The following is a 25,886-nucleotide window of genomic DNA, read 5'->3' on the forward strand; positions in this document are numbered from 1 at the left end:
ATTAGTCTTTGAAATATATTTTTCATGATACGTAAGCATTTGGTAATGATTCACACATTGTGGCCACAGTTTAAGTCTACCATCGCAGTTCATAATAATTTAGTGACAATGGTATCTTAAGATACATTCCGCAGTTGACATTTCATTACTAGCGACGTTCCAAAAATATTAAGTGGCACAAAATTACATCCTGTTTCTTCCCTCTTGATTTAAATGTTTGTTTTTAAATTGCTAAATATATAAAAACAACTTTTTTGAAATATGTTTTTGTCTACGAGTACTTTAAGCGATGCCAATGATATTGCTGAATCTTCGCAAAACCTCTAAAGAAAATTGTGTACAGAATGGCTGTCAACTTTCGATTGGATACAAGAAAAGGACTCAGTTTTGCCGTGCATGTTCAAGGTCCCCAAATGCACATATTTTCCATTTAAAGGCACATGAGAAGACTTTCTCACATAAACAAAGTTATGCCACTAAGACAAAGTATTTGAATATCCAAAAAATTTTTAACAGCGAGCAGCAGAAAAGGTCAAAACAAAGCTTGTACATTGTTGAAAGGCTACAGAAATATCCTCCAAAATTGGTAAGCTTGCGGGACAAGAAATAATATCAACATTACAAGAAAGGTAATTTTCTTTAGTTGTGGATGGAACTATAGACATTTCTACAAAGACATGGATTGTTTTAATTGCTCGTTATGTAGATGATACTCTTGAAATAAAAGACAAGTTCCTTAAATTTTTGGAAATCAGCAGATGCGCAGTCATTATTTGATAATCATATAAAAGACTATTTTTCGATTGTATAAGGAACAGATATATCTCGCGATATTAGAGGACTTAAGACGTCGTTTGACAAAGAAGTTAAATTTTTTTATATAAACTGTTCCTTTCATGTCCTACATCACTGTTCTAGTTACGCTCCAAAGAAATTTCCATAGACTTAGGACATTGAAATTGTATGTCGAAACATTTACACGCTTTTCGCACGTAGTCCCAAGCGTGTACGCCAACTGAAGGAGTTTCAAGAGTATTGTGAAATGCCTCCTCACAAAATATTTGGTATTTTTTGACATAAATTTTACCTATAATAAACAACCTTAACAAGGAATTTCAAACAGAAAGTTCACGTTTACCCTATTTACACAGTCTTACAAAAGTATACGTATGCCCCATAAATCTCTGGATTTAGGATAAGTAATGATACTTATGAAATTCCAAGTACGCAGTTTTATTTCTTCTCACTAATAAACAGTATTTAATATAACAAAAGTATATTCCATAATATAAATAACGGTAAATTTTTCAAAAACAAAAAAATGATACATAGTTACAAAAGTTTACGTACGCCCCAAGGAAATATGAGTATTAACGTACAATTTATGGAATTAGCAGCAAAATTTATTCATTTTACTATTTTGGCGAATGTCTCTGGGTATCTGAGATATGTTTTAGAAAAAATAAAACTATATTTGGGGGCGCAAATTACATACAGAAGGCATTGAATTGTCTTGTAATATGGTCAATTTAATCTTGATTAAAATCTTTTTTAAAGTAAATTAAATAAAAACTTTAATGGTTATTACAATAAATCTAGAAATAACACCAAGTATGTTTGTACGAAATGCATTTCAGACAATTTGAAGTCGACAATTTGCAGTCGAGTCCGTCACTCTGTCTGGCTGGAACGCACGATAACTCCGGAACGGATCAACAGGTTTGGTCCAAAATTTGGTTCTCGTAATATTTTGTCCAAACTTTCAAGTTCGAGAATGGACCATATCGGTCTGCTTCTTCGAGTACCTCCAACAATGAAATTTTTCGCAAATGTGCAGTTAAGGGACATGTCTAGGGCCGTTTTCAAATTTTTACATTAGGGTAGTCCTCGCGACTCATTTTACGCAATATAATTTTTATCGGGGAAAAGTCCATACTGACTGAGAATTACCGTGTAAAAGCCCTATCGCCATCCACTATGGCTCTCAAAGGCACAGTTGAAGATGGACTATATCGTGCCAGTTCCTCCCGAACCTCTCCTGAGACCTGTTCGTGGAAGCTTTTAACTTTATTTCGAATAGTTCTCACAATACTCAGTACAATAATAACGTTTTGGAAAAACAACCCATACTGGGGTTGCTCCTTTTCATTATGTCACAGGCTGATAGCATACCTCTGCCGGCAAAGCCGACTGATACTTTCTTTACTTGTTTTTTTAAAGCTCTGTTCCGTACTTTTTAACGATAAAAGTTGCAGAAGAGTGAACTGTCCAAGATGAGTTGCATATACAAATTTTTTAAAAAAGTGCCGTAACTGAAAAATTGCAAAAACATAAAAATACTGGAGCAAACACGCAGAGAAAAAAATATGATTGATCCAACAATATTCGAAGAGCAAAATATGTATTGTAAAGATATTGTTAAATTCCAAATGTTGTATTGTGATTCCAACAATTGGGTTTTGTTAAATCCAAAAATAGTTTTTGTCAGCTGGACAATAGTTCTCTCTTTTCTTCGACAATTTTTTCTCTTCTCTCGCTATTCGATGCTGTGCTGAAAAAAACAATTATGGTGAGTTTTGTTTGTATGACATGATGCCTTTATCTTTGTTTTTGTGTGTATGTATACCAACAATGAGACTCTTGTTTTTATTTGTTTCTGTTTTGTTTCATTCTTCTATCTCCATTGTGCTTTGAGGTTTGGTGTTATACCGGAGTTTGTTATGGTGTTTATTTATTCCTTATGTTGTGGTGGGTGCTTGTGGCTTTTTGTTTGTCTTTGTTGTCGGCCAATGCAGCAAACCATGTATTGTGTTCATCAATGATTGCAATATTATACGCGACATTTATACCAAAGTTATGTGAAAAGTGTATATGAGAAGTACCCAGCAAACCAATCGTACCGACATCGTAACGAAATCGGAACAAAATTCGGACGATACGTCCGATATCTGATCCGAAATTGTAACGATATCTTAACGAAAGTTGTATGAAGTGGTTGACATCATTTCGGAACGAAATGTCGGAGCGACATCGGATCGATTTCGGTCCGATTTCGTTACGAAATCTGAAGAAAATCCTTGGGAAATTCGGAAAGGAAATTTCTTTCCGACATTCCTTCCGAAATCGGTACAAAATCTGAACTATTTCCTCTCCGAAAAATCGTTTAGAAATCGGAACGAAATCTCAACGACTTTTCTTCCGAAATTGTTCAGACATGTCGGACATCAGACATTTGGTTTGCTGGGTATATACACTCAAATCGAAAATTTCTGGGCTGGTTTTCTGGGTTGACAATACTTTTTGTAAACAAAATTAGATTATGATAGTTCCTACAATCGGTATTGTTAACGATTTTTACAATATTGCGGAAATTCGAAAGTTGTTTTTGTTTTCTATGTTTGGAACAAAAGATGGTATTTTTGGATTTGGATTACAATGTTTGAACAAAACAAATACATTTTTGGAACCAAAACAAATAGTTTTGTTCCAACAAAAGCGAAAAATATTTTTTCTCTGCGTGAATGTCAAAGTGTAAAAGTTGATGGTGCAAAAAGTTTCTAAAGAGAACAGTATTTAGCGCCATTTTTTTTAAGAGAAGCCGGCAAACATTTTGAAACTTTTTGGTGGTATAAATACATAGTTTTAAAGTTTCAGCGCCATTTTTGTTTAAGGAGAAATTAACGTTTTGCAACTTTTTGTAGAACAAAAACGCATTTTTGGGAAAAATTTGGAAAAATGGTTAAAATTGTAAAAACTTTTTAGTTCTAGAACACAACAAATATAATGCATATTTTACTGTTATTGCAGAACTATAACTACATAATGATTTATCCCCTTTTTCCCCTCATTAAATATTCTGAAAAACATTAATTAAAAACATTTCTATTTGAAAATTTTGCCTATTAGGGCGAAGATCATTTTTAATATTAATTTTAATTGACATTTCTCCTTAGAATCGAGCTTAAAGACCAATGATGCAAGTGAAAAAGGAAAGGCGAAGATTCGAAACGGCTTTGGTAGAGGCTCATCAGACATATCGGCTGTGGAGCGGCTTCGCTATCATCTAACTTTTCCTCTTACAAATGCAATTTGTTTTTTTTTTATAACGCTGAATATTTGTTAAATCATTGTATGGCTTCCATGACAAACGCTTAGCGTAGTCTTTGAAAGTTATGAGTAGACATCGGATTTTGCATATTTACATATTTTTTATTAATAAAGATACGAAAATTCTGATTGGACCAAAATTCGTTTTGAAGAAAACTGAATGCAATGACAGGCTCATATTTTTTAATTTTTGGCATATTTGCATATGCACAAAATATGCAAAAAATATGCAAAATATGCAGGTGATTTTTTTGACAAAAATCATAAAATTAAATTTGGAATGTCATCAAAAAGTGTTCTAAATTAAGTTTATTGCCGTTAAACGTCGATTTCTTAGCAGATTATCATGTTATTAATTATTATTCCGCCACAGCAATAAATCTGGACTAAAAGACTTAGAAAATTTCCTATAACCCAGCCTTCTTATTACAACATAAGTTGCTTTCTAATACAAAACTCAATCGGAAATGTCAAAATGTTCGTATCCAAATATGTTGATAGTTTCTGCTGGGCCAAAATTGTCTGACAGAATAACAAATGAGCTAGAAATTAAGACTAAGAAAATATTGAATATTACATAATATTACAAAAAAATATATACGGTGCCATCAAGAATATTTCCCTCTGAATTTTCCACACGGAAAATGATTTTAAAAGTGAAATTCTTTTAAACTCAATATTTGTTAAAAGTTGAAAACTACTAGATTCGCTTCATTATGGCGTATTCTAGTCGAATTGACAAAAATGTTCCGTTTTTGGGCATAAATACGAAAATAAAAAATTGTGAAATTGGGGAAAGGAAACAAATTCTGCACGGAATTTTTATCCATGATTGCACTGATAACTATATTTTAATACCAACATGCAACATGCAAAATGAAACGAAATAGACCCACAGTTTCTTTTGATGATCTGCATAGATTCGCACTTATCCATCTCACCATGTCTTTTTGAAAGCAAAGCACAGGTCACATTTATAGACCACTTCGCATAAAAATTGGGAATTTTTTTGGCCCTAGGGCGATCCCTATTTTGGTAAGAATCGATTCAGATTTGGATATTGCTCCCATATATACAGTACATTCGCGATAATCCCTACACCACAGGTTTCGGCGGTGTCCGAATTATCAAATTGTTCGGATTAACGTATTGTAAGGAAAATAAATTATTTTATATGATTAAATCACTCGTGGAAGTTATATAATAATACTTTTTTAAATTGTAATTGCTAATAACGAACACTTAAACGAAAGTGCTCTACGTGTAAAAAATAGTGAGATTTTTCTACTCGACAATCCGGACATTTTTATTGGCATTGCCCGTATTTGTTCCAGAAAAAGCCAATCAGATTGTGAAAGTAGTGCTAGAAATATGGCGTTTTTATAGTTTATATCAGGATGTAAGCAAACCTAGAGACAGATGTGGAATTTCATCGTTTTGTAAATAAATATTCCTTGAAATCTGTGCCTTTTAGGTGTATAGTGCATTTGGCAACTTTAATGACAATATTGCGGCGAATATTTTTCTTAATATATTTATTTATATCCTATGCAACAAGACTAATGTGTCATGAAAGGTTTGTCCTTGTACTCGATAATTTTTACTAAATGTTGCTGAAACAATTTTTTTACCAACTTCTCCATTAAACAACTGCCAAAATTCGAAGCATTGGTAATAATTAGTACAAAAAGGGGTATACAAAAGGGTTATGACTTTTCGACTATGTTATCAAAATTGTTGTCCTGTAGCAGGAATGAATGAACTATATTTTTTAGCATTCCAAATACTTTTCTAGCAGAAATATGTGAGTGGTTTTGCCATTTTAAAGACAATTTCAAGGTTTTTGACTTATTTTACCACTACCACTCTATTGTGTGGTTTTTCTTAGTGATGTCATTTTGCACTAATCATTGGGCGTTCTTCATTTTGCTTATTATTCATCGTGGATGGGTATAACAATAATGCATTACTTTTCACCGAGGAGTGAACATTTTCCAATTCTGCATTAAGCGGTTGTATGAGTACAATATAGATCGATATTATAAAGTTATGTAATTTTAGTGCATTAAAATAAAACCATGTCGTCAATATTAGAGCGGCAGTTAGAGCATTTTTCCACAGAAGCTTTTTGACCACAAAGAACAAAAATTGCCAATTTATGTCTGTATATACAGAATAAAGAACTAAAAAATATATTTAAACCTAATATGTGGATATTCAAAACGTATACTTCTAATTATAGTTATATTCCAGAACCTGGAATCGTAAATGGTACTTTAGTACTTTTTCTCATTTTGCACTAAAAAACGAACCCTTTTTCCAAAAACTAGAAAAAATTGCGCTTTTATCTAAACAAAAATAGCGATGACTAACTCTAGCTCCTTGGTTTTTCTGCTAGACAATTTTGGCCGATTAGAAACTATTACCATATTTGCACACAAAATCAACGAAATTTCTGATTGAGTTTTTGAAATTTTTCCATTATCTATCTACATTTGTATAGGAAGCAAATTATGTTGTAATAGGAATGCTGGGTTATTTGACATTTTCTCACCTTGTGAAAACTGATTTAAGTCTTGTTAGTCTAGATTTATTGCTGTGGCGGAATATCTGGAGAGTCTCAATAACATAATAATCTGCAAAAAACTATGTTAAACGTCAAAAAACTTAATTTAGAATGCTTTTTTGATGATTTTCCAAATTTAATTGACGATTTTTGTCAAAAAAAAAACACTTGCATATTTAGCATATTTTTTGCATATTTTGCATATTTTTGATATGACCTTAAATATTGACCCTCAAAACGCCTAGATCCAAAATTTGAGTCCAATCGGATAAGAAATAAAAAACATGCTAAAATCCGATGTCTAGTTATGAGCTAATACGCCGTGACAACACTTTTTTCCATGTGTTTTTCCGCCTAAATTATCTCTTTTAGTACTTTTTGTACAAATTAAGCAAATTCTTTACAATTTTTGTTACATTTCAAATTTTGCAGATTTTCCGTGTTGAGCTGACGATTGGACGATTTTCTCCAAAATTTAGTCGGCAACGCTGATATATATACAAGTTTTATTAATACTACTGTTTAATATACACCTAAACTACTTAAGTACTTTTGTTTTAAATACATGCTTGAATCCCTTTGTTATGTTGAGCTATTTTTTAAGTCAAATAAACTATGTTCAAAAAACATGTATGTACATATATGATCTCTTTGAATTTTAAATGTTCGGCCGTTTTGGGTAATTTTTTACGAAAATTTTGGTCCGAAAAAATTTATACATTTGTGTTTTGTGTAGAGCTTTAACTGTACAGACATAATGCTAAACATTGTCATCTATCAGCAATGTTTAGCATTATGTGTGTACGGTTAAAGCTCTACGTTTACATTAGCGCTTATTGTGATATCTCCATATAGTACATATCACTATATACCAGTTTATGGTCATAACTAGGGGTTTGAGTTGTCCCGGAAAACGGGAATCACAAAAACGTCATTTCCTTTTTTTGATACAAGCCTCGTATCTGTATTTCGTCTGTATTTCCGCAGACACATTTTCAGAGAGTTTCGTTCCGAAAAAGTCTGAAAACTTAGCGAAAATGCATAGATTGTATTTCCATATTCTCCGGATTTAGCTAGCAGTGAACATATACACTGCGCGGCACGAACGAAATTAAACACACCGCGTCGTGATAGACGAGATATAAAACCAAAATTAAAAATCTTAGCGGTTTAGAAGAATGAGTCTGACACAATACCCGCGAAAGTGGAAGTGATGGGGAAAAACACCGGGACACGTGTTTTCTTATTTTTGATCTTCTAGAATATGATTTATTTTCCATGATTTAAAAAAATACACAAAGTGTTATTCAAACCTTTTCAAATTTAAACGGGCGTATCTTCTTTTTCACAACAGATTTCTATTGATCATTTTTTCTTTTAAAGGGGTGAATTATATCTTTCGAACAAATTATAATTTTTTTAAATCGGTTAACAAATGGCTAAATTATAGTGGTTTAAGTCTGAAAAACCCCACAAAAAACTATAACTGAATTTCTCACAATTTTCAAAACAAATATTGAACAAAACAAAAAAACACTATATTTTTGAAAATTATGAGAAATTCAATTATAGTTTTTTGTGGGGGTTTTCAGACTTAAACCACTATAATTTAGCCATTTGTTAACCGATTTAAGAAATAATAGCTTGGTTGGAATATATAGTTCACCCCTTTAAAAGGAAGAATGATCAATAGAAATCCGTTGTGAAAAAGATAAGATATGCCCGTTTAAATTTAAAAATGTAAGAAACCCAGATCTTCACTAGTTTTACCGTTATAAAAAATAAAACGAAGTGACCCAAACGAACTAAAGGCATTTTCGTTCTCCATATATCCCAACACGATAGAATTTTGCATCAGAATGCTTGAATTTTTTCGTGGTCAACTTTTTTAGCACAGTGCCATTTATTGACATTTTCCAAAAAGTTTGCACCTTCTTAAGGCCAAAACCGCCTGAAGAAGCATTCCAATGCTTTTGCGATGTATCGGAGAATTCTTAATTACTGTCTTGGCTACAATTTTTGTCTTTGTGTTGGATCGAAAATCTCAATGGTTTGGCTGCTATATTCCAAAATGTCAAAAAATGTGGATAAAAAACTAGTTAAAGTCAAAATCGTGAGGCTCGATTTTCACCGCAGACCTATGGTCTAGTGGACTTTTTTGCTCAGTACAATACCAGGCATCAGAAACGCGGAGGGCCCATTAAGGTTTTCAAATGGCCCCGGCCTATTATATATGTATATGGTAAAAAAGCCAAAAATGTTTTACAATCGATGGATCCGACTTTCAGAATTCTGACTGAAATTCTTTAAAATTAAATGTTTTAGGAGGGATCCCATAATGTCGACCATTAAAATAAATTTTCATGGAAGCTGCGTTGGCATCAATGTAGAAAAATGGGTAAAAGTGGGTTGAAGCCAACAAGTTTTTTATGTTCCCTTCTGATTTCCGGCTTAACCTTAAATTTCATAGACCTAAGCCCAAAAAAAGAATCACAGAATAGTCCATGGGCAACATGATACTAGTGTATGATTTTTCGCTGTATCCACTGCATCCACCCAAAATTGATGCTGACATTTTGAAGCCGGAATTTTGGGGTTTCTCGATTTTTTTTAATAATTCGGACGCGCAACAATATAATATTTCAAACTCACAATAGGATTATAGCACTCGTGATTTTACGTTGTTTAATGCATATCTCATGAGTGTGCTAATTACAGCATCCTAGTAATTGGAGTCTAAAGGCCAATATTTAATGCGTGTATTTTTTTAAAAAACTATTTTTTGCGTTTAAAATTTACAAGTGCCATTCAAGTTCCTTTGTACCCCGCGTGAATTAAGTTTTTTTACGCGACGGATCTAATAAGCCATTCCGCGATCGAATCCATCCACTAAAACAGCGGATGTAGATACCTTAGAAATACGAAAATCGGCAAAAATGTATTTTGACAAATCCGCGTAAAACCGCGATTTTCTTTAACATTTTTACATAAATGGAATCCTTTATACGCGATTATAGTATGTGCGAAAACGCGTGTCATAAATTACAGAGATTCGCGAGTAATATGGGTTTTTTACAAAAAATAGAATGTGGAGGCACATCCGCGGTTCTTGAAGAATCTACTTGAAATATGTGTATATAGACGTATTTTTGATGGGTGCTACTGAAACTGGATGCGCATCAAAATCGTATGCAAATTGCGCGATTTTTACCCACTTTAAAGTTTTTTGCATTGTGTGATGCAACTGGCGGCACACTTTGACAGTTGAGTGAAACATCGAAATATGCATAAATATTAAAAGAGATTGATTCGCTGTATCCAATAACGGATGCCCATCAACTGATTTTAAGTAATTCGCGAATAATAGGCTTTTTAATATACACATTTTTTTAATGATTGTAATTTCAATATTACTCTTATTGTCCTATCCTTATAAGTTATCACAGTAAGCAAATAAGCTTTCACGATGGTAAATCATATTTCTTGATGAAGTTTTAGCAGTACACATTAATTATTGTATGGGATTTTAGCGAAATAGTTGGAGAACTCCCAAATATTTTTTTTCGAATCAAACCAAAAAATATATTTGCAACAATATTTTCCAACAATATATTTTTCTTTTTAAGTTTTTGCCTTTTTAGGGGCGAAGGCCATTATTTGTGAGATTTAATTAATTTAATTAATCGAGCTTTTTGTGACCTATCTTTTGTTGTTGCTATAATATGCAATTTGGTATCATATTTTTCTACGCATTGTCTAGATTCGGCATATATTTTTTAATTTATTTTTTGAGGGTTTGTACGGACTCTGGGACAGGATAATTTGGATTTACTTCAAAATTTCTTTATTATTTGTTGATTTTCCGCGAAAATAATAATAAATTTAATAACTATTTAAACATCTACGAATATATATGGAATGCAGTTAACGATTTATGTATACATTTTCTCATAACAACAAATAAGATATGTTTAAATATTTATTCTTTATATGATAATAAAAACCGCTATAACTTTTGCGCGCATCGTCCAATTTTGTGAACGCGAACAGATTTGAAACCAGAACGCATAGCAGTGGGAAAGATTTGGTTTTGTTTGCAAGTGAAGTTGCTCGAGTTTAGGTAGTGCCAAAGAAATTCTCGATCAGAGTGTTTCTTTGCACACGTATCTATTTGAAACTATAGTCTTCCCTGCCTTACCCTTTGGTAAACATCGCCAATGTTTTCCCACTAATAAATTCAAGTTGTTTTAATAAAATATTAAAACAACGACTAGGGGATTAAGCCTGACTATTTTGAAAAACAAAACAGAATGAACCTCTATGCCAAAAATTGTAGATGTGCTCACAATTTTTTTTTTAATTTTTTTCAAATGGAATTGCAAAGGATTTTTGGTTTTTGCCATATACACTTTCATACGGGCAAAATGTGCCTCATCAAAATAATGGTTTTAGACCCCAAGTATGTTTGGACGAAATGGACAATTGGACAATTTGGAGTTGATTTAACCATGTCCGTCCGTCTGTCAGTCTGGCTGGAGCGCACGATAACTCTCGAATGGATCAACCGATTAGATCCAAAATTTGGCTTTCGTAATATTTTGTCCAAACTTAGTTTAACTTCAAAGATGGGTTATATCGGTCCACTCATTCCGGTACCTCCCCCACAAAAGTTCGAAAATGTTCGGAAAATTTGTACGCACGATAACTCTTGAAGGGAGTTACCGAATTGGTCCATTCTTTGCACATCGTAAAATTTATACCAGACTCAGATGAGGTTCCAATATGGACTCAATCGGTCCTCTCATTTGGGTACCTCCCATACAATATTTCGGAAAAGATCAGTTTAGGACCTGATCTCGAATCGCTTTGATTTTTGATGCAACAATTTGCATTCACTGCCCTCCATACGACGGTACCAATTTCATCAGGGGCAAGTCCATACTTCCTGAGAAAAAAGCCTTAAAGGTGCAAAAACCCCTATGACACCGTGTGTGGTGGTTGGAGCGCAAGATAACTCTCGAACGGATCTTCCGATTCTGTCCAAATTTTTGCCTTCGTAATATTTTGTCCAAACTTAATTTAAGTTCGATGATAAGCTATATCAATCCACTCCTTCAGGTACCTCCCCCAAAAAAGTTCAAAAATGTTGGGAAAAATTGTGCGCACGATAACTCGTGAAGGGAGTGACCTATTTGGTCCATACTTTGCACAGCCTAATATATCTACCAGATATAGATCAGGTCCGAATATGAACTATATTTGTCCACTCCTTCGGGTACCTCCCACACAAAATTTCGGATAAATTCACTTTAAGACCTGCCCTCGAATCAATTTGATTTTTGTTGAAGCAACTTGCTTTCGCTGCCTCAATTACGACAGTAAAAGTTTTTTCAGGGGCAAGTCCATACTTCTTGAGAAAAAAAGCCCGAAACGTGTAAAAAACCCCTATACCCCCATATGTAGTGGTTGGAGAGCTAGAACCGAATACTGCGTTCGTCCACACTTTGGATATCGTAATATTTCTTCGAATATTAGATTAAATTCGAAGGTGGTGCTTATAGGTCCACTACTTCCGGTACCTCCCCCACAAAAGTTTGAAAATATTTTCTAAAATGGTACGCGCGATATCTCATAAACGCAGCAACCGATTTGGTCCAAACTTTGGGTCTATAAAAATTTTGTCCAAACTTAGTTTATGTTCAAATGTGGGACCAATAGGTCCAATCCTTGGGGTACCACCCACACAAATGTTCAATATTTTTGTGTGATTAAGGATCTGTTCGAGGATCCTTTGGAAATTTTTACCGAAGGTTTTCTTAGTGGTCCTGTTTATAGCGATATTATGTTTTTCGTAGGCAATTATGGTACAAAAGCCCTATATATCGATATGCCCCGCTAATTTGTGAGCTTTAATACAATCCAAAAATTTTTTTGGGAAAAAAGTTTTTCACTCCACATAGGCTGAGGGTATATCTCTGGGTATATCTCTGTCGGCAAAGCCGACTGATACTTTTTTACTTGTATAGCAATAAATTAAAAAAAAAATAATAATTTCTATTGGGGTTTTATTGGGTTTACGCGGTTTTTCCATAGAGTGCATCTTACTTATACCCTAGACAGACGGCAGCGTTAATTTGCATTAACTGCCTTAATTCAAATTAATTCGTGCATTATCCACATTCTTAATGTACAAAATCGAGCTGCATTTAAAAGACATTTAGGCATTTCAATATGGCAATGCCGTAGAAGAGAGCCCATATTCATATGGAGGAGAGAGCATATTCATGCTCTGAGACACAAGGAAAACAAAAAATACATTGCAAACAACAACAAAAAAGCAATCAGCTGTTTCGTAAATGCAGAAACTGTCGTCTGTCAGGCCAAAATTAAATACAGTTATTAATGCAAATTAACGCTGCCGTCTGTCTAGGGTATTATAAACTTGGCCGAACTTGGGTTCGATTATTTTTTGGGGAATTAAATTGGACTCTTTGGATACGGAATAACCACATATGGGCTGCAAATATTTGCAAATCTTCTGATAACTGCACTTTTAAAATATGGGACTTTCTTGAAATTAAAACTAATTTAGCTTGGCATTTGTATGTGAGCTATATCAAAATTCTACCCCCGGAGACCCTAAAATACCATATTATAGCTAAATCCGGTAATCAATATGGGATAACAAGTAAAAATTCAGTGAATCGGGGGTACCATAAAAGCGGCTTACATCAAAACATAAATCCACATCGTTTTTCGAATTTCTCCGAAGACTCCAGACAAAAAAATTGTGGTGTACCACTCAGAATTGACAGTCCTGCTTTGCTCAAGCTGAACAGTCGACATGACCAGCTTTGCGAAAGAAACAAGCTATCATTTGCTTCGATGTGATTCTTCCACAACAACAACTTTCATTGGATTTAGTTTGTCTTCGAAGATCACCCACACGGTCGATTGCTGTTTTGTTTCGGGCTCATACGCAAAGGTCCATAATTCTTCACCTGTGACAATTTTATAAAAGTCGACAAGAATCTTTTTTGAGCGTAAACAACCCAAGTCATGGTCGTACGTCAAACCGTTTAGGCTAAGAACTTGTCAACATTCCATAGGAAATGTCAATTTTAATAACTATCAATATTGTTTAAATTTTCTTTGTTATTATAAACAAAACATACAAACTAAATTGTTGTAAAAATAAACAATGAGTTAACTTGTTAAATGGTTACAGCATATGCCTATTACACATAATTTTGCCTAGGCCAGAATCTTATCGAAAAGCCTTCTTCAACATGTGTCTATCGTTAGAATCATAACAAAACGGACGGACTGAATTAAAAACTGTACATACATATATGTATGCATATGCATACGTACATACATACATATATATGCATATGTTACATTGTAACGTGGTGATATCCCAGCAAACCAATTGTTGTTTACCTGACACTTGTGAGGACTAATAGTGCTTATTGAACTGTAGTTCAAAAATAATTTTGGCTTTACTAAGAAATATTGTTTTCTGATACTTATGTTTTTTTAGAACATGTATTAGGTTCTCTTTCATACAGATCGCGGTCGTCATCGTGGATAAATATATATTTTTTATTTCATTAATTTTACATTCAGTGCTGTGACATTTATACTCAAACTTCTCTAAAACGTACTTCAAAACATTTATCCGGAATTCACCACGATTTTGGTCGTAATTCTTTACAAAATAAATGTTGAAAAATTAATCTTAAATATAAAAATACAAATTCATTCATAAACTGACCGAAGTTGGTTAGATTCCTCTCCAAAAGTTCAGAACAAAGACTAACTGTGCTAACCTCTAATAACACTATGCTCTTTTTCTTTACTGGGATACAATATGCCCAACTGCCTTTACTACTCAACCTATGACGAAAGATCCTGCACATAATATTACTCACTGAGTGAACTCAGCCGACCAAGCAAAGGCAAAACATATTCCTTAACTACAATATTACTTGGAATTATACTCCACAAAAGAATATAATTCTCATTTACATCACAGTCCTAGACACCTAAATATTTCGATTTTTCTGATTACCAGCAGCTAGCCACTGTATATATGTATATATATTTTATATTAGCGACAATTGTACTTATCTTTAAATATTGTAATTTTGTAAATTTTATGCAATTTCTATTTTTGTGTTATTCTCTCACTCTAGGACAAGACAATAAAATAAAATACAATGAAGGTAGAATGCGACTCTACTACTTCGGTTGAAAATCACAAAAAGACGAGATGGAATGCGACCCAAACTTTTAATTACCTGATGACTCTTAAAATTCGGAAACCGAAGAGGAATCGACGACGAGTGCAATACATAATCGTGAAGCTAAGGGGTAGTTTACACTATATGTAAATGTCATATGACATGAAAATTTTCATCATTATATAGTCGCTAATATGTGCAATATTGGGGATTTTCCTTACGCCATTTACTTTGTGTGTCCACACCAGCAAAAATGTAATAAATTTACGTCTCGACATTGCCTGCGTGGGTAGATATGGAATGTTTTTATTTCGTGTCATATGACATTAATAGATAAAGTAAACTACCTCTAAATAAGCCGACAGTAAAAGTCACGATTTACAAGATGGAAGTAGCTCGTTTAAAATGCAACAGTCATGAGTATTGGACGAACTTGGTAGAGTGATTCGGCCTATGCAATTCTAAAAATAAATCGAGTTTTGATTTTTTGATATGAAATTATTGTTATGAAGTTAAATATGCATTTTAAGTTGGATTTTGTTTTATTTTTACGGAAGTATTATTATTTTTTTTATTATTATCAATTGGATTAAAGAATTATTTTTATTAAATTGAATTAAACAATAAATGTTCCCATTAAAAAAAATTATAAAGTGTGTTTTTAATTGTTTTTAAGAATTGTAGACATTCTTCATTACAGTCGTTGTTGGTCCCATGTTGTCAGCATACAATTTGTTGTTGATTCGGGAATAGTTCGGCTGTTGCGAGTTATTTATAGTTACGATCATTGTTGTTCTCTCGGCGGACGGACAGTTCGTATAGTACTATGTTTGAACGAATGGTAGGAGGGTGGAGGAGGGGGGGTAATCAGCAAATTTGCGAAAGAACTTGTAAAAGACCGGGAATTGTTGGTAGTTTATTTTCCAACAAGTAAAAAAGTATACTGATATATCAGTCGGCTTTGCCGACAGAGGTATACCCTCAGCCTATCAGACCGAATGTGTCTAGGGTCTTTTCAGAATTTTGTGGCCCTTTGTGGATATTTAAACTTGCCAACAAAAATGTGGATTAGTATCAATGTTCAAAATTGTTCGGAGGAGGAACTTAAAGCGATGGACCGACATACATTATGCAAAGTTCCTATTCGTACGTCCCTAAAAACTGAATTAAATCGTTTTTAATTACAGACATATTTAATACGCAAATGTGAAACAATTGATGGGAATTACTATGAAGAGGAAAGATTTAAAAATATCAAAACTATTTTTGAATTTATTCCGTCATTTAGGTATAGATGGCGCCTATGTGGGTGGCAAAGTTCGTATTCCTATATCTAGAAACACTATTTGTTTGTGGTATTTAAAGATTTTTTAAGCAAAGTCTCACTAATTTTTGTTCATTTGGTCTATTTATGTATGGTGTACTGTAGAAAAATGTAAAAATAACGATATTTTTTTAAAAAATTTTGCATGAATATAATGTCGGACGAACATTCGAAATACTTAAGAAAAATTTAATAGATATGATTAACTATGGCAATTTATTCCCGAATTTTTGACGAAAATAGCTAATAGTAGTCCTTCCGAAAAAATATTCGAGGTCTCATATGCAAATAAATGTTTCCAGCCTTTGGAAATGCAACAAAACGTAATTCTGGATAGGGTTATATATAGACATTTTTGTATTCTACGCCGCACAGTGCGAAATATGGGAACTTTAGTGGAACTTTACTCAAAAACTAAAGTACAGATTCTTGTTGAATTTCATTGCTATGTATCCCGTGACAAATGACTCATATTCAGTTTTGCGATTTACCCCGCGAAACAACTAGAAATGCACGTAAAAGTTGCACTTTTGTTTTACAATATTTATTTTCCTTAAAAATTGCTTTTAGCTTTGTTTAACCCAGATAAAGCCACCGGTCGTTTAAACCCCACAAAAAATGGTTGCAAAAATTGGCGTAAAACTCTGTTTTTTCGAATATTTCTGTCATTTCACGCTTATAAAGCTTAATTTGACCTAAGCATTTCCACGCAATTGGCCTAAAAAAATCTACTTTTTTGTAATTTTCGACTTTTGATGAAAAATTTAAAAAGGCGATAAAAATTTAATCATAATGCTTAAAAAGTCTCAAAAATATAAATTTCATAAATATTTTAAGTTTTCTCGCAAAAAAAATTCTCGGCGCTAAGTGGGTTAATTAAGTGATACAAACAAATGGTAAGTTAGTTGACTACAGTTTTTGCTGTTATAATTATTGACTAATTTTTAATTATTTGGCGTTTATAGAGTTGTAATGTCTAATTGGGTTTGGTTACCATAAGTTCCCCAAAAATGTGTTTTTTTTTTTTAAATTCTACCAACTTTTTTTGTTTATAATCTTTGGAGGTTTTTAAATGAGTTTTGGTGAGTTGCAGAATAAATCGCACATTTTCTGAGAAGTAGGATATTTTTCTTTGCGCAATCCAAAAAATAGTTGCAAGTTCGTGCAGGTTTAAGAGATATGCGATTTTTTCAAATAGACATTGAAATATTTATATATCAATGTTTTTGAAAATTTGATAGAAGAACCGGCATTAGACGTCATTGTTGGTTTCGTTTATGCCAAAATGGGTTCATCATTACTAAGAAATGTCGATTTTTATAGTTCGGTTTATAGGGGTTATAATAAAACATGGACTTATGTTGAAAGTTTTTGATGGGAGCCTTTAATGTCAAATAACTCCTAATTCGGTTAAAAATTGCAGCTAGAATCCTCAAAATACCGAAAATCGGTACATAACGTGGGAACTTCATTATCAGCTAGTTCGGAGGTATGTGGGCTATCCGAAAATATGAACTTAAATGAACAATTTTTGTTGGCTTTTAAATTTCAAATTACAGAAAGCTCGTCCAAAAAATAAAGCTAAGGTACGGAAAATCGGGATGTTTGTTTTGGGGCTATACCAAAATATGGACCTATGTTCATAATTTTTTCGAATATAAGTTTTTTGATCACTAAAAACCCTAAATATCAAATTATAGCTAATTCGGTATAGAAATGTGACTTAAAACGTCAAACCTGAAATCAGGCGGTAACGTTAATGGGGGCTATTCCAAAACATGGACCTATGTCCACTAGTTGTATAAGTTTATTCCATTTAAGAACCCTGAATGTCAATTTATAGCTAAATCGGTCTGAAAATTTAGCTAAAAACGTCAAAATGCCGTAAATCGGGGGTACCGTTATATGGGGGCTATACCAAAACGTGGACCTATGTCCACAACTTTTTTATATAAGTTTATTTACATTTAAGAACCCTAAATGTCAAATTATAGCCACATCGGTCTAAAAATGTAGCTAAAAACTGCAAAAATACCGTAAATCGGGGGGGTACCGTTATAAGGGGGCTATACCAAAACGTGGACCTATGTCCACAACTTTTGTTATATAAGTTTATTGACACTTAAGAACCCTAAATGTCAAATTATAGCTACATCGGTCTGAAAATGTAGCTAAAGACGCCGAAATACCCTAAATCGGGGATACCGTTATATGGGGGCTATACCAAAACGTGGACCTATGTCCACAAGTTTTCTTATATAAGTTTATTGGCACTTAAGAACCTAAATGTCAAATTATATCTAAATCGGTCTGAAAATGTAGCTAAAAACCTCAAAATACCGTAAATCGGGGGGTACCGTTATATGGGGGCTACACCAAAACGTGGACCTATGTCCACAAGTTTTGTTATGTAAGTTTATTGACACTTAAGAACCCTAAATTTCAAATTATAGCTAAATCGGTCTGAAAATGTAGTTAAAAACTTCAAAATACCGTAAATCGGGGGTACCGTTATATGGGGGCTATACCAAAACGTGGACCTATGTCCACAACTTTTGTTATATAAGTTTATTGATACTTAAGAACCCTAAATGTCAAATTATAGCTAAATCGGTTTGAAAATGTAGCTAAAAACGTCAAAATACTGTAAATCGGAGGGTACCGTTATATGGGGGCTATACCAACACGTGGACGGATATAGCCCATCATCGAACTTGACCTGCCTGCAAACAAAAGATCCTATCTCCATTTGGATGGATGGATGCTAGAGTGATTACCACAGACGGACGGACGGACGTGCACAGATCGACTCAGAATTTTACCCTGATCAAGAATATATATACTTTATAGGGTCGCAAATGAGTATTTCAATGCGTTACAAACGGAAAAACAAACTTAATATACCCTCCGTACTATGGTGGAGGGTATAAAAAATATGAAAAATATATATGTATATATACGAGGGCAGTTCGGAAACTTCTTAGCCTAGCACAAAAAGCGCGGTATAAACAGAAAAAAGTTAAGTGTTTTGGAAACTTCCATCTGTGTTATGAACACATGTTAAATTTTGTTTCGATCTGGCAACTTCTTCATATAGAAACAGGTGTTCAAAAAAGACGCATCCGCAATTTTTTTACAATGGAAAAATTAGAAATGCGTGCTATCATTAAATAAAAAAGGTTTATCGGGACAAGAAATTCATAATGATATGGGGAATGTGTTAGTTGAAAGTGCTCCTTCATATCGTCACCATAAATGCCCGAAGACGTAACCGACATGAAAATCGAAATTCGTTTTTTGACGTAATCTAATACATAAAGCTAAAATACATGCTCTGGCAAAATTTCAAGCTTCTACGTTCAAAAACAATGATGCTATTCAAGGAATGGCATTTCGGAAAATGGGATAATATTGCAGATTTTGTTGTAATGAAGGTTCTCAAAACTAAGCACTTCAGCGGTTTTGGTTTCACTACTAATTCCCCTTCGTATATGATCGATAATATCCCATATACTCGCCTTCATAAGATTAATATTCCATAAAACAGTTTTTAATTTTATAACGTTTTTTGCTTCTCCTGTAAAGTTTTGGTTTTGTGGGTTACGTCTTCGGGCATTTATGGTGACGATATACAACAGTAAAAAATTGGGTTGCTGAATTTAAACGTGGTCGTACAAGCATTGAAGATGAACCACATAGTGGACGTCCAAAAACAGCAACAACAACAGAAATTGTAGCCAAAGTGCATGATATGGTATTCACCCTTATTACGGTTGGCGTAGTCGTAGACGTTCAAGTGACGTAGACGTTGTCGTAGGCGTAGACGTTGGCGTAGTCGTAAGATACATTTTTATATGATGAAAAATTATATACAACGATATTTTTTGTCTTTTATAGCATTTTATGTCCTTAAAAAATCGAAAGAAATACATTTGTAATTTCCAGAACGCATTTCTTGATTTAAATACAACATTTATTTTTTTTTTTGATACGACAAATCGGTATTACGTATGGCGTAACACGACAAATTGGTATTACGTATGGCGTTGAAATACGAGGAAAGAGTCGTGACCGATTTTGTAAACGACAGCATATAAAAATAAAAACAAATTAATTTCAAAAGAATTTTTTGGCAATGATTGTTAAAATATATTGGAAAATAACTATAATAAATACAAATTTTTCTACTTTGATTCATTTGCGTAAGATAAATTTCGTGTCTTTATCAGATGACAAACTTTCTATTGAAAATTTGTTAGAGTACTCATATAACGATTGATGCAATGTAAATTTCTTAGTTCTTGCTCAAAAGATTATTTCAAACGAATTGTTTTACAATTAAAAAATATATATTTTTTAAATTTTGTATGAGAAAAAAATTGTCGTTGTCGTAAATGTTACGTGGTACCAAAAAATATCCCTACGACAACGACTACGCCAACGACCACAAAAACGTCTACGCCAAACACTTATTTTGATTGTAAAAACTATAGGGTTAGTTTTTCTTCTGAATTAAAAGTTTAAAAATGATCTACTAATAATTCTAATTATGTTTGTTACCAAAAGAATTCTTTAAAAATTGAAATTTTTGCTTTTTTGTTCAAAAACATACATAATACCAATTAGACGTTACGACACGTCAGCTTGCAATTTTGGATACGACAACGCCAACCGTAATAAGGGTGATTAAATGATCGACGAATAAAAGTGCGTGAAATTGCTAATATCATGGGCATCTCAAATGATCGAGTCCATTTAATTTTGCATGAAGAACTACAGATGAAAAAGCTTTCTGCAAGATGGGTGCCGCATTTGTTAACAGTCGTTAAAAAACGCATAAGAATGAACATTTCTCAAGCTTGTTTGGATCGTTTTAAGCGAAATAAAATGGATTTTAAGCGTCGTTTCATAACTGTTGATGAGACATGGATCCACCACTATACTCCAGAGACAAAAGAACAATCCAAACAATGGACTGAAGCTGGAGGAAGTGCCCCAAAGAAGGCAAAAACCATTCAATCGGCTGCTAAGGTTATGGCAACGGTTTTTTGGGACTTCAAAGGTATTTTATTGATTGACTATCTGCAAAAGGGTAAAACAATAAATTCAGAGTACTATTGCAACCTTTTAGATCAATTAAATGTACACATTTGAGTAAAGCGTCCTGGCTTACAACACAAAAAAATAATTTTTCATCAAGACAACGCACCAGCGCACAAGAGTGTTTTAACAATGGCTAAAATCAACGAATTAAAGTACGAGTTGCTTGACCACCCACCTTATTATCCTGATTTAGCTCCCAGTGACTTTTACTTGTTCTAAAAAAATTCCTTGCTGGCAAGCGTTTCACCTCAAATGAAGACGCAATTACAGTTGTAAACCACTATTTTGAACACCTTGAGGAAAACTATTTTAATCAAGGGATAGAATTGCTAGAAAAGCGTTGGACTAAGTGTATTGAAGTTTCAGAAGATTATAGAGAAAAATAAAAATATTTTTGAAAAACTAACTATTCTCTTTCATTGAAAGGCTAAGAAGTTTCCGAACCGCCCTCGTATTTGATTTTCATTTGTAAATGTTTGGGGGATGGACGGTTAGGTCCAAAGCAAGGATCTATGCTGTAAATTGTTTTATTAGAATATTTTATATTCAACGACTGAGGGACCCCTTATATTGCAGCTATAGCAAAACGAAAACCTACGTTGCTAATCAGGAACGTACGCAGGATTTCATTTCGGGGGGGCCAACTTGACCAAAAATAATGAAAATTTAAAATGTTGTATAGCCCTACGTAAATCTATTCTAGAGGTTATTGTTAGTTGAGTTTATATGAAATGTTGGCACAAGTTTATGAACAAATTCAATAGAGAGAGAGACAGAGTTCACAATATTTAGGATACAAGTTAAAATTTGTACAAAGCATAAAATATAAGTCCCTGGATATTTAGAACGAAAATAAACCATATCGAAGCACATTCGGTATAGTCGCCATATAAAAGTCCGCCCCTATTTCAGTATTTTGAAATTTTTTATCAAAATAGATCAAAATATTCTACAAATTTGTTCGCCACAAAATTTTATTATATGTCCTAGTACATTAAAACTCCACATCTTATAGAAACTCCAGAAATATGCAAAAATTAAAAATAAATGTTAGGAATCCTTCCACTTTAGGTACGCGGTGTCGTTGGCAACTTTACTAAGAAGAATGCCGAATGTTAAAAAATAACCCTCGTCAGGTCACTAAAGAGGTCTTTAAGGAATTTTTAGGGTTAATTTTGTATTTGTATTGTTTTCAAAAAAAAAAAAAAATCAGATCAAAATATTTTACGAAATTGTTTGTCATAAATTCTACTATTGTTCTCTTAATACTTCAAAACTTAAAATTTTACCTAAACACCACGAAGTGACCCTATCCTATATACTGACATTCTAAATCAACGAAAATTTGTACATATCTGCAAGACAAAATGCCACATAAGAACGAAAAGTGCAAATTTTTGCAGGATGTTTGTATGGAAATTGGTAAGAAATACTTTTCGCTTTATATGAAATGATAAGGTACACAGTCCAACCCGATATTTGCGACTATGAACAGATCGAATACCGGCTAAACAAAAATTATTATGCCAATAAAAATATTGAATTTTTTTAAGACTCACTTCTTTCGATATTTACCTCGCCCACAAGTCATTTTAGTTGATAGACTTAGTATTTAAATCTTTGTCAGGAAGCTTGAACTTGCACACAAAAAATTAGATATCGCTTTAAACAAGACTACAAGAAGTATCTTTGTTCAAGATGCCCAAAAGGATCCTCGAATATTCTTTAAACTGCACTTGCGTTGAATTTTTGTCAGAGAGGTATCTGAACATGTTGTCAATACCTATTCTTTTGGAACTTGATGTACGTTGAACAGTAATTGTACGATATTTGAAGGAGTGGACCAATGTAATCCATACTAGGTAAGATCTATTTTGAAAGAAATATTGCGATGTTTAGACCGAATCTCTTACACCCTTCGAGAGTTATCGTACCATTTTAGCACAAAAATTAAACTTTTATTGCGAAGGTACCGTTATATTAGTATATATTGGTAAATTTAATTTGGACAAATTATTACGAGATCCAAAACATGCACCAAATCGGTTGATCCGTTCGAGAGTTATTATGCGCTCCAGTCTGCCAGACAAACACAGACTGTGCTAAGTAATTCCAGCTTGCCTGAAACGAATTTCGTCCAAACATATGTGAAGTCCAAAGCAATATTTCGATGAGCACATTTTACGGTGCTCTTGAACCAAATTTAAATGGAAGGTGCTTACACCTGGACCTTTTTGCGGATTCTAAAACTACAATCTTCATAGATGAGAAAAACAAAAAAACTCGCCGGAGAGCTTTTTAAATAAATCGTGATTCAAGTTGACATTTTTAAGGGTTTATCAGGGTTTTACGACTTTGCTTGGAAATCGCAAGTCCTATCGAAATGGGAAAATGTTGTAGCTATGCAAATTTTCTACTAGATTGGCTTTTAAGATATCTTCGCAGTTTTTACCGTTATTGAGATATAGAAGATCATATTAGGACAATGGATTGACTGTATCGCCTTCTTATAAAACAATGTGCAATTTTACAAATGAAACTTATATGTCTCAGAAATGGTACAACCTAGGAAAAAATTACGAAAGCCAATCGTGTAGAGAATTTTCACAGCTACAACATATTCTTTAGTCCCATTTCGAAAGGATTTGCAGTCTTAGAGCTAAATCCTGAAGACCTAAGAAACAAATTTGAAAGTTTGATCGGAACCTCTAGGAAAAAAAACCTAGGAAATTGTTAATTAATCAGCCAATCTTGTACAGAATTTTCACTGCTACAACATTTTCTTTAGTCCCATTTTGGTAGGACTTGCGGTTTCCAAGCAAAATCGTGAAAACCTAAAAAAAACCTAAAAATCCATCCAGCGAAAAATGCAAAATAACAGATTTAAGCAGTTTTTGACGCACAAAAATTATTTTTTTCTCCTACAGTTTAGCAATAAATTTGTCTGAAATAAAATAAAAATATTTTGGTGAAGGCAGCGAAACAAATTTTTGACTGTCATTCAAGATATACTCCACGAAGGACCCTTCATACAGTTTGTCCAATAGACATTTTTACATGCACTTCCATTCCCACAATACTAAACTCGTAGTTTAATGGATACAGGATGACTGTAAAGAATCGAAGCCTCTATATAGCTCGAATATGACAAAACAAACACGGGGTTTCAGGCCCCCCTGCGTACGTCTCTATTGTTTAATGATAAATCTATTAAATGTCCTTATTTCTTTGAAATACCGATCCGTAAATAGATCCATAATGGTACAGATGTCTGTGAAATATATTTTTTTACCGTAAGTGATAATAACACTGTGCAACATTTTTAAGGTGATCTTGTGCAAACAATTCGAACTGAGGATTTTTTGAAAGTATAGACCCAAACGACAAGAAACCTCAGTTGGGTTTTGTTGTGTCAGATCCAGCTCGGATTTTATGGCCCCATCTAAACATGGTTAAATATTGAGTTTTTAAAGAAATTCGGGGCTATATCTCTGAAACCAATGCGAATCTTCTTCTGACCTCTGAAGCAAATTTGTAGATAAGGATATGAATAAAATATTTGGAGAAATAATGGACTCGAAAAACTACATTTACTGCCTCAAATTTCAAAATATATGCAAAAATTCAACAATTTTTAAACATTTCGCACCGTACCTCCAAAACCGTTAATTTTTCCTGAATATTTTCTTTTGGTAAAATTTCTCCTGGAATGTAATACACAACTCTTCAGAACATGTCATTGTTGTCAAATGCCTCTATCACGTTGTTTTCAGTACATTTTTCAACGACGATTTAGTAAAAATGTAATGTTGTGAAATCCGAAATGCGAGAATAAACTCTTGGTGTGAACTGTGTTTGAAATAGGTGTAGTAAAAGATATGATGCAAAATACCGCTGAAACACCATGAAGTAAGCATTTAAGAGTTTCAGAATGTTCTAAAGAATTGTTGAGAACTTTATTTGGAAGATTTTTACAACAGGTTTCTTGGTTCAACTCCCAATAGTTCTACTAGTTTAGGGCTACAATATTGCTAAAGACAGCAAGGCCAAATTCCTATTCGTTTCTGAGATAAAGGCCTGATAAATGCAAAAAAGTGTAGATTTAGCCCGGTTTAGATGAGGTCATAAAATCCGAACTGGATCTGACAGGACAAAACCCTACTAGGGTTTTTGTAATCTAAATATGAACATTTAAAAAATGCATACTAGAAGTTGTTTGCATTTTCAGTGTTGCATAGTGTAATCAAAAATATTAAGAAGACATTTTAAATTGTTGAGGTCTAAAAATCAATAGAACAATTTTGTCAAAATACTTATGCCACGCAGCGAATTTTTATTTCCACTACAAAAGTGCGTATATTTGAATTGATAAAATTTATTACTAATTTTAAGTACTCTATTAAAGGATTAGCCAGAATATTTTTTCATATTTTTGAATAAGACTAGTCCTGTAAAATCCAAACACATAATTTTTTACACTTGTCAAAATAATTATGCCAGGCACTGTAGAATCCAGCTTCAAAATGGCATAAAAGGTGGA

General features: G+C 33.3%; 1 long non-coding RNA gene across 1 annotated transcript in view; it reads left to right on the forward strand.

Moving 5' to 3' along the window:
• LOC141404327 (uncharacterized) overlaps nucleotides 1–15,565 on the forward strand; it is a 43,911-nt gene extending 28,346 nt beyond the window's left edge. Inside the window, exon 4 of the long non-coding RNA XR_012412991.1 lies at nucleotides 14,872–15,565. This is a non-coding gene — a long non-coding RNA (uncharacterized lncRNA). The remainder of the gene's footprint in view (nucleotides 1–14,871) is intronic.
• The last annotated feature ends 10,321 nt before the right edge of the window (nucleotides 15,566–25,886 follow it).

This window comes from Musca autumnalis, unplaced genomic scaffold (assembly GCF_047663935.1).
Source record: "Musca autumnalis isolate F117 unplaced genomic scaffold, ASM4766393v1 scaffold_4, whole genome shotgun sequence".
Lineage (NCBI taxonomy): Eukaryota > Metazoa > Arthropoda > Insecta > Diptera > Muscidae > Musca > Musca autumnalis.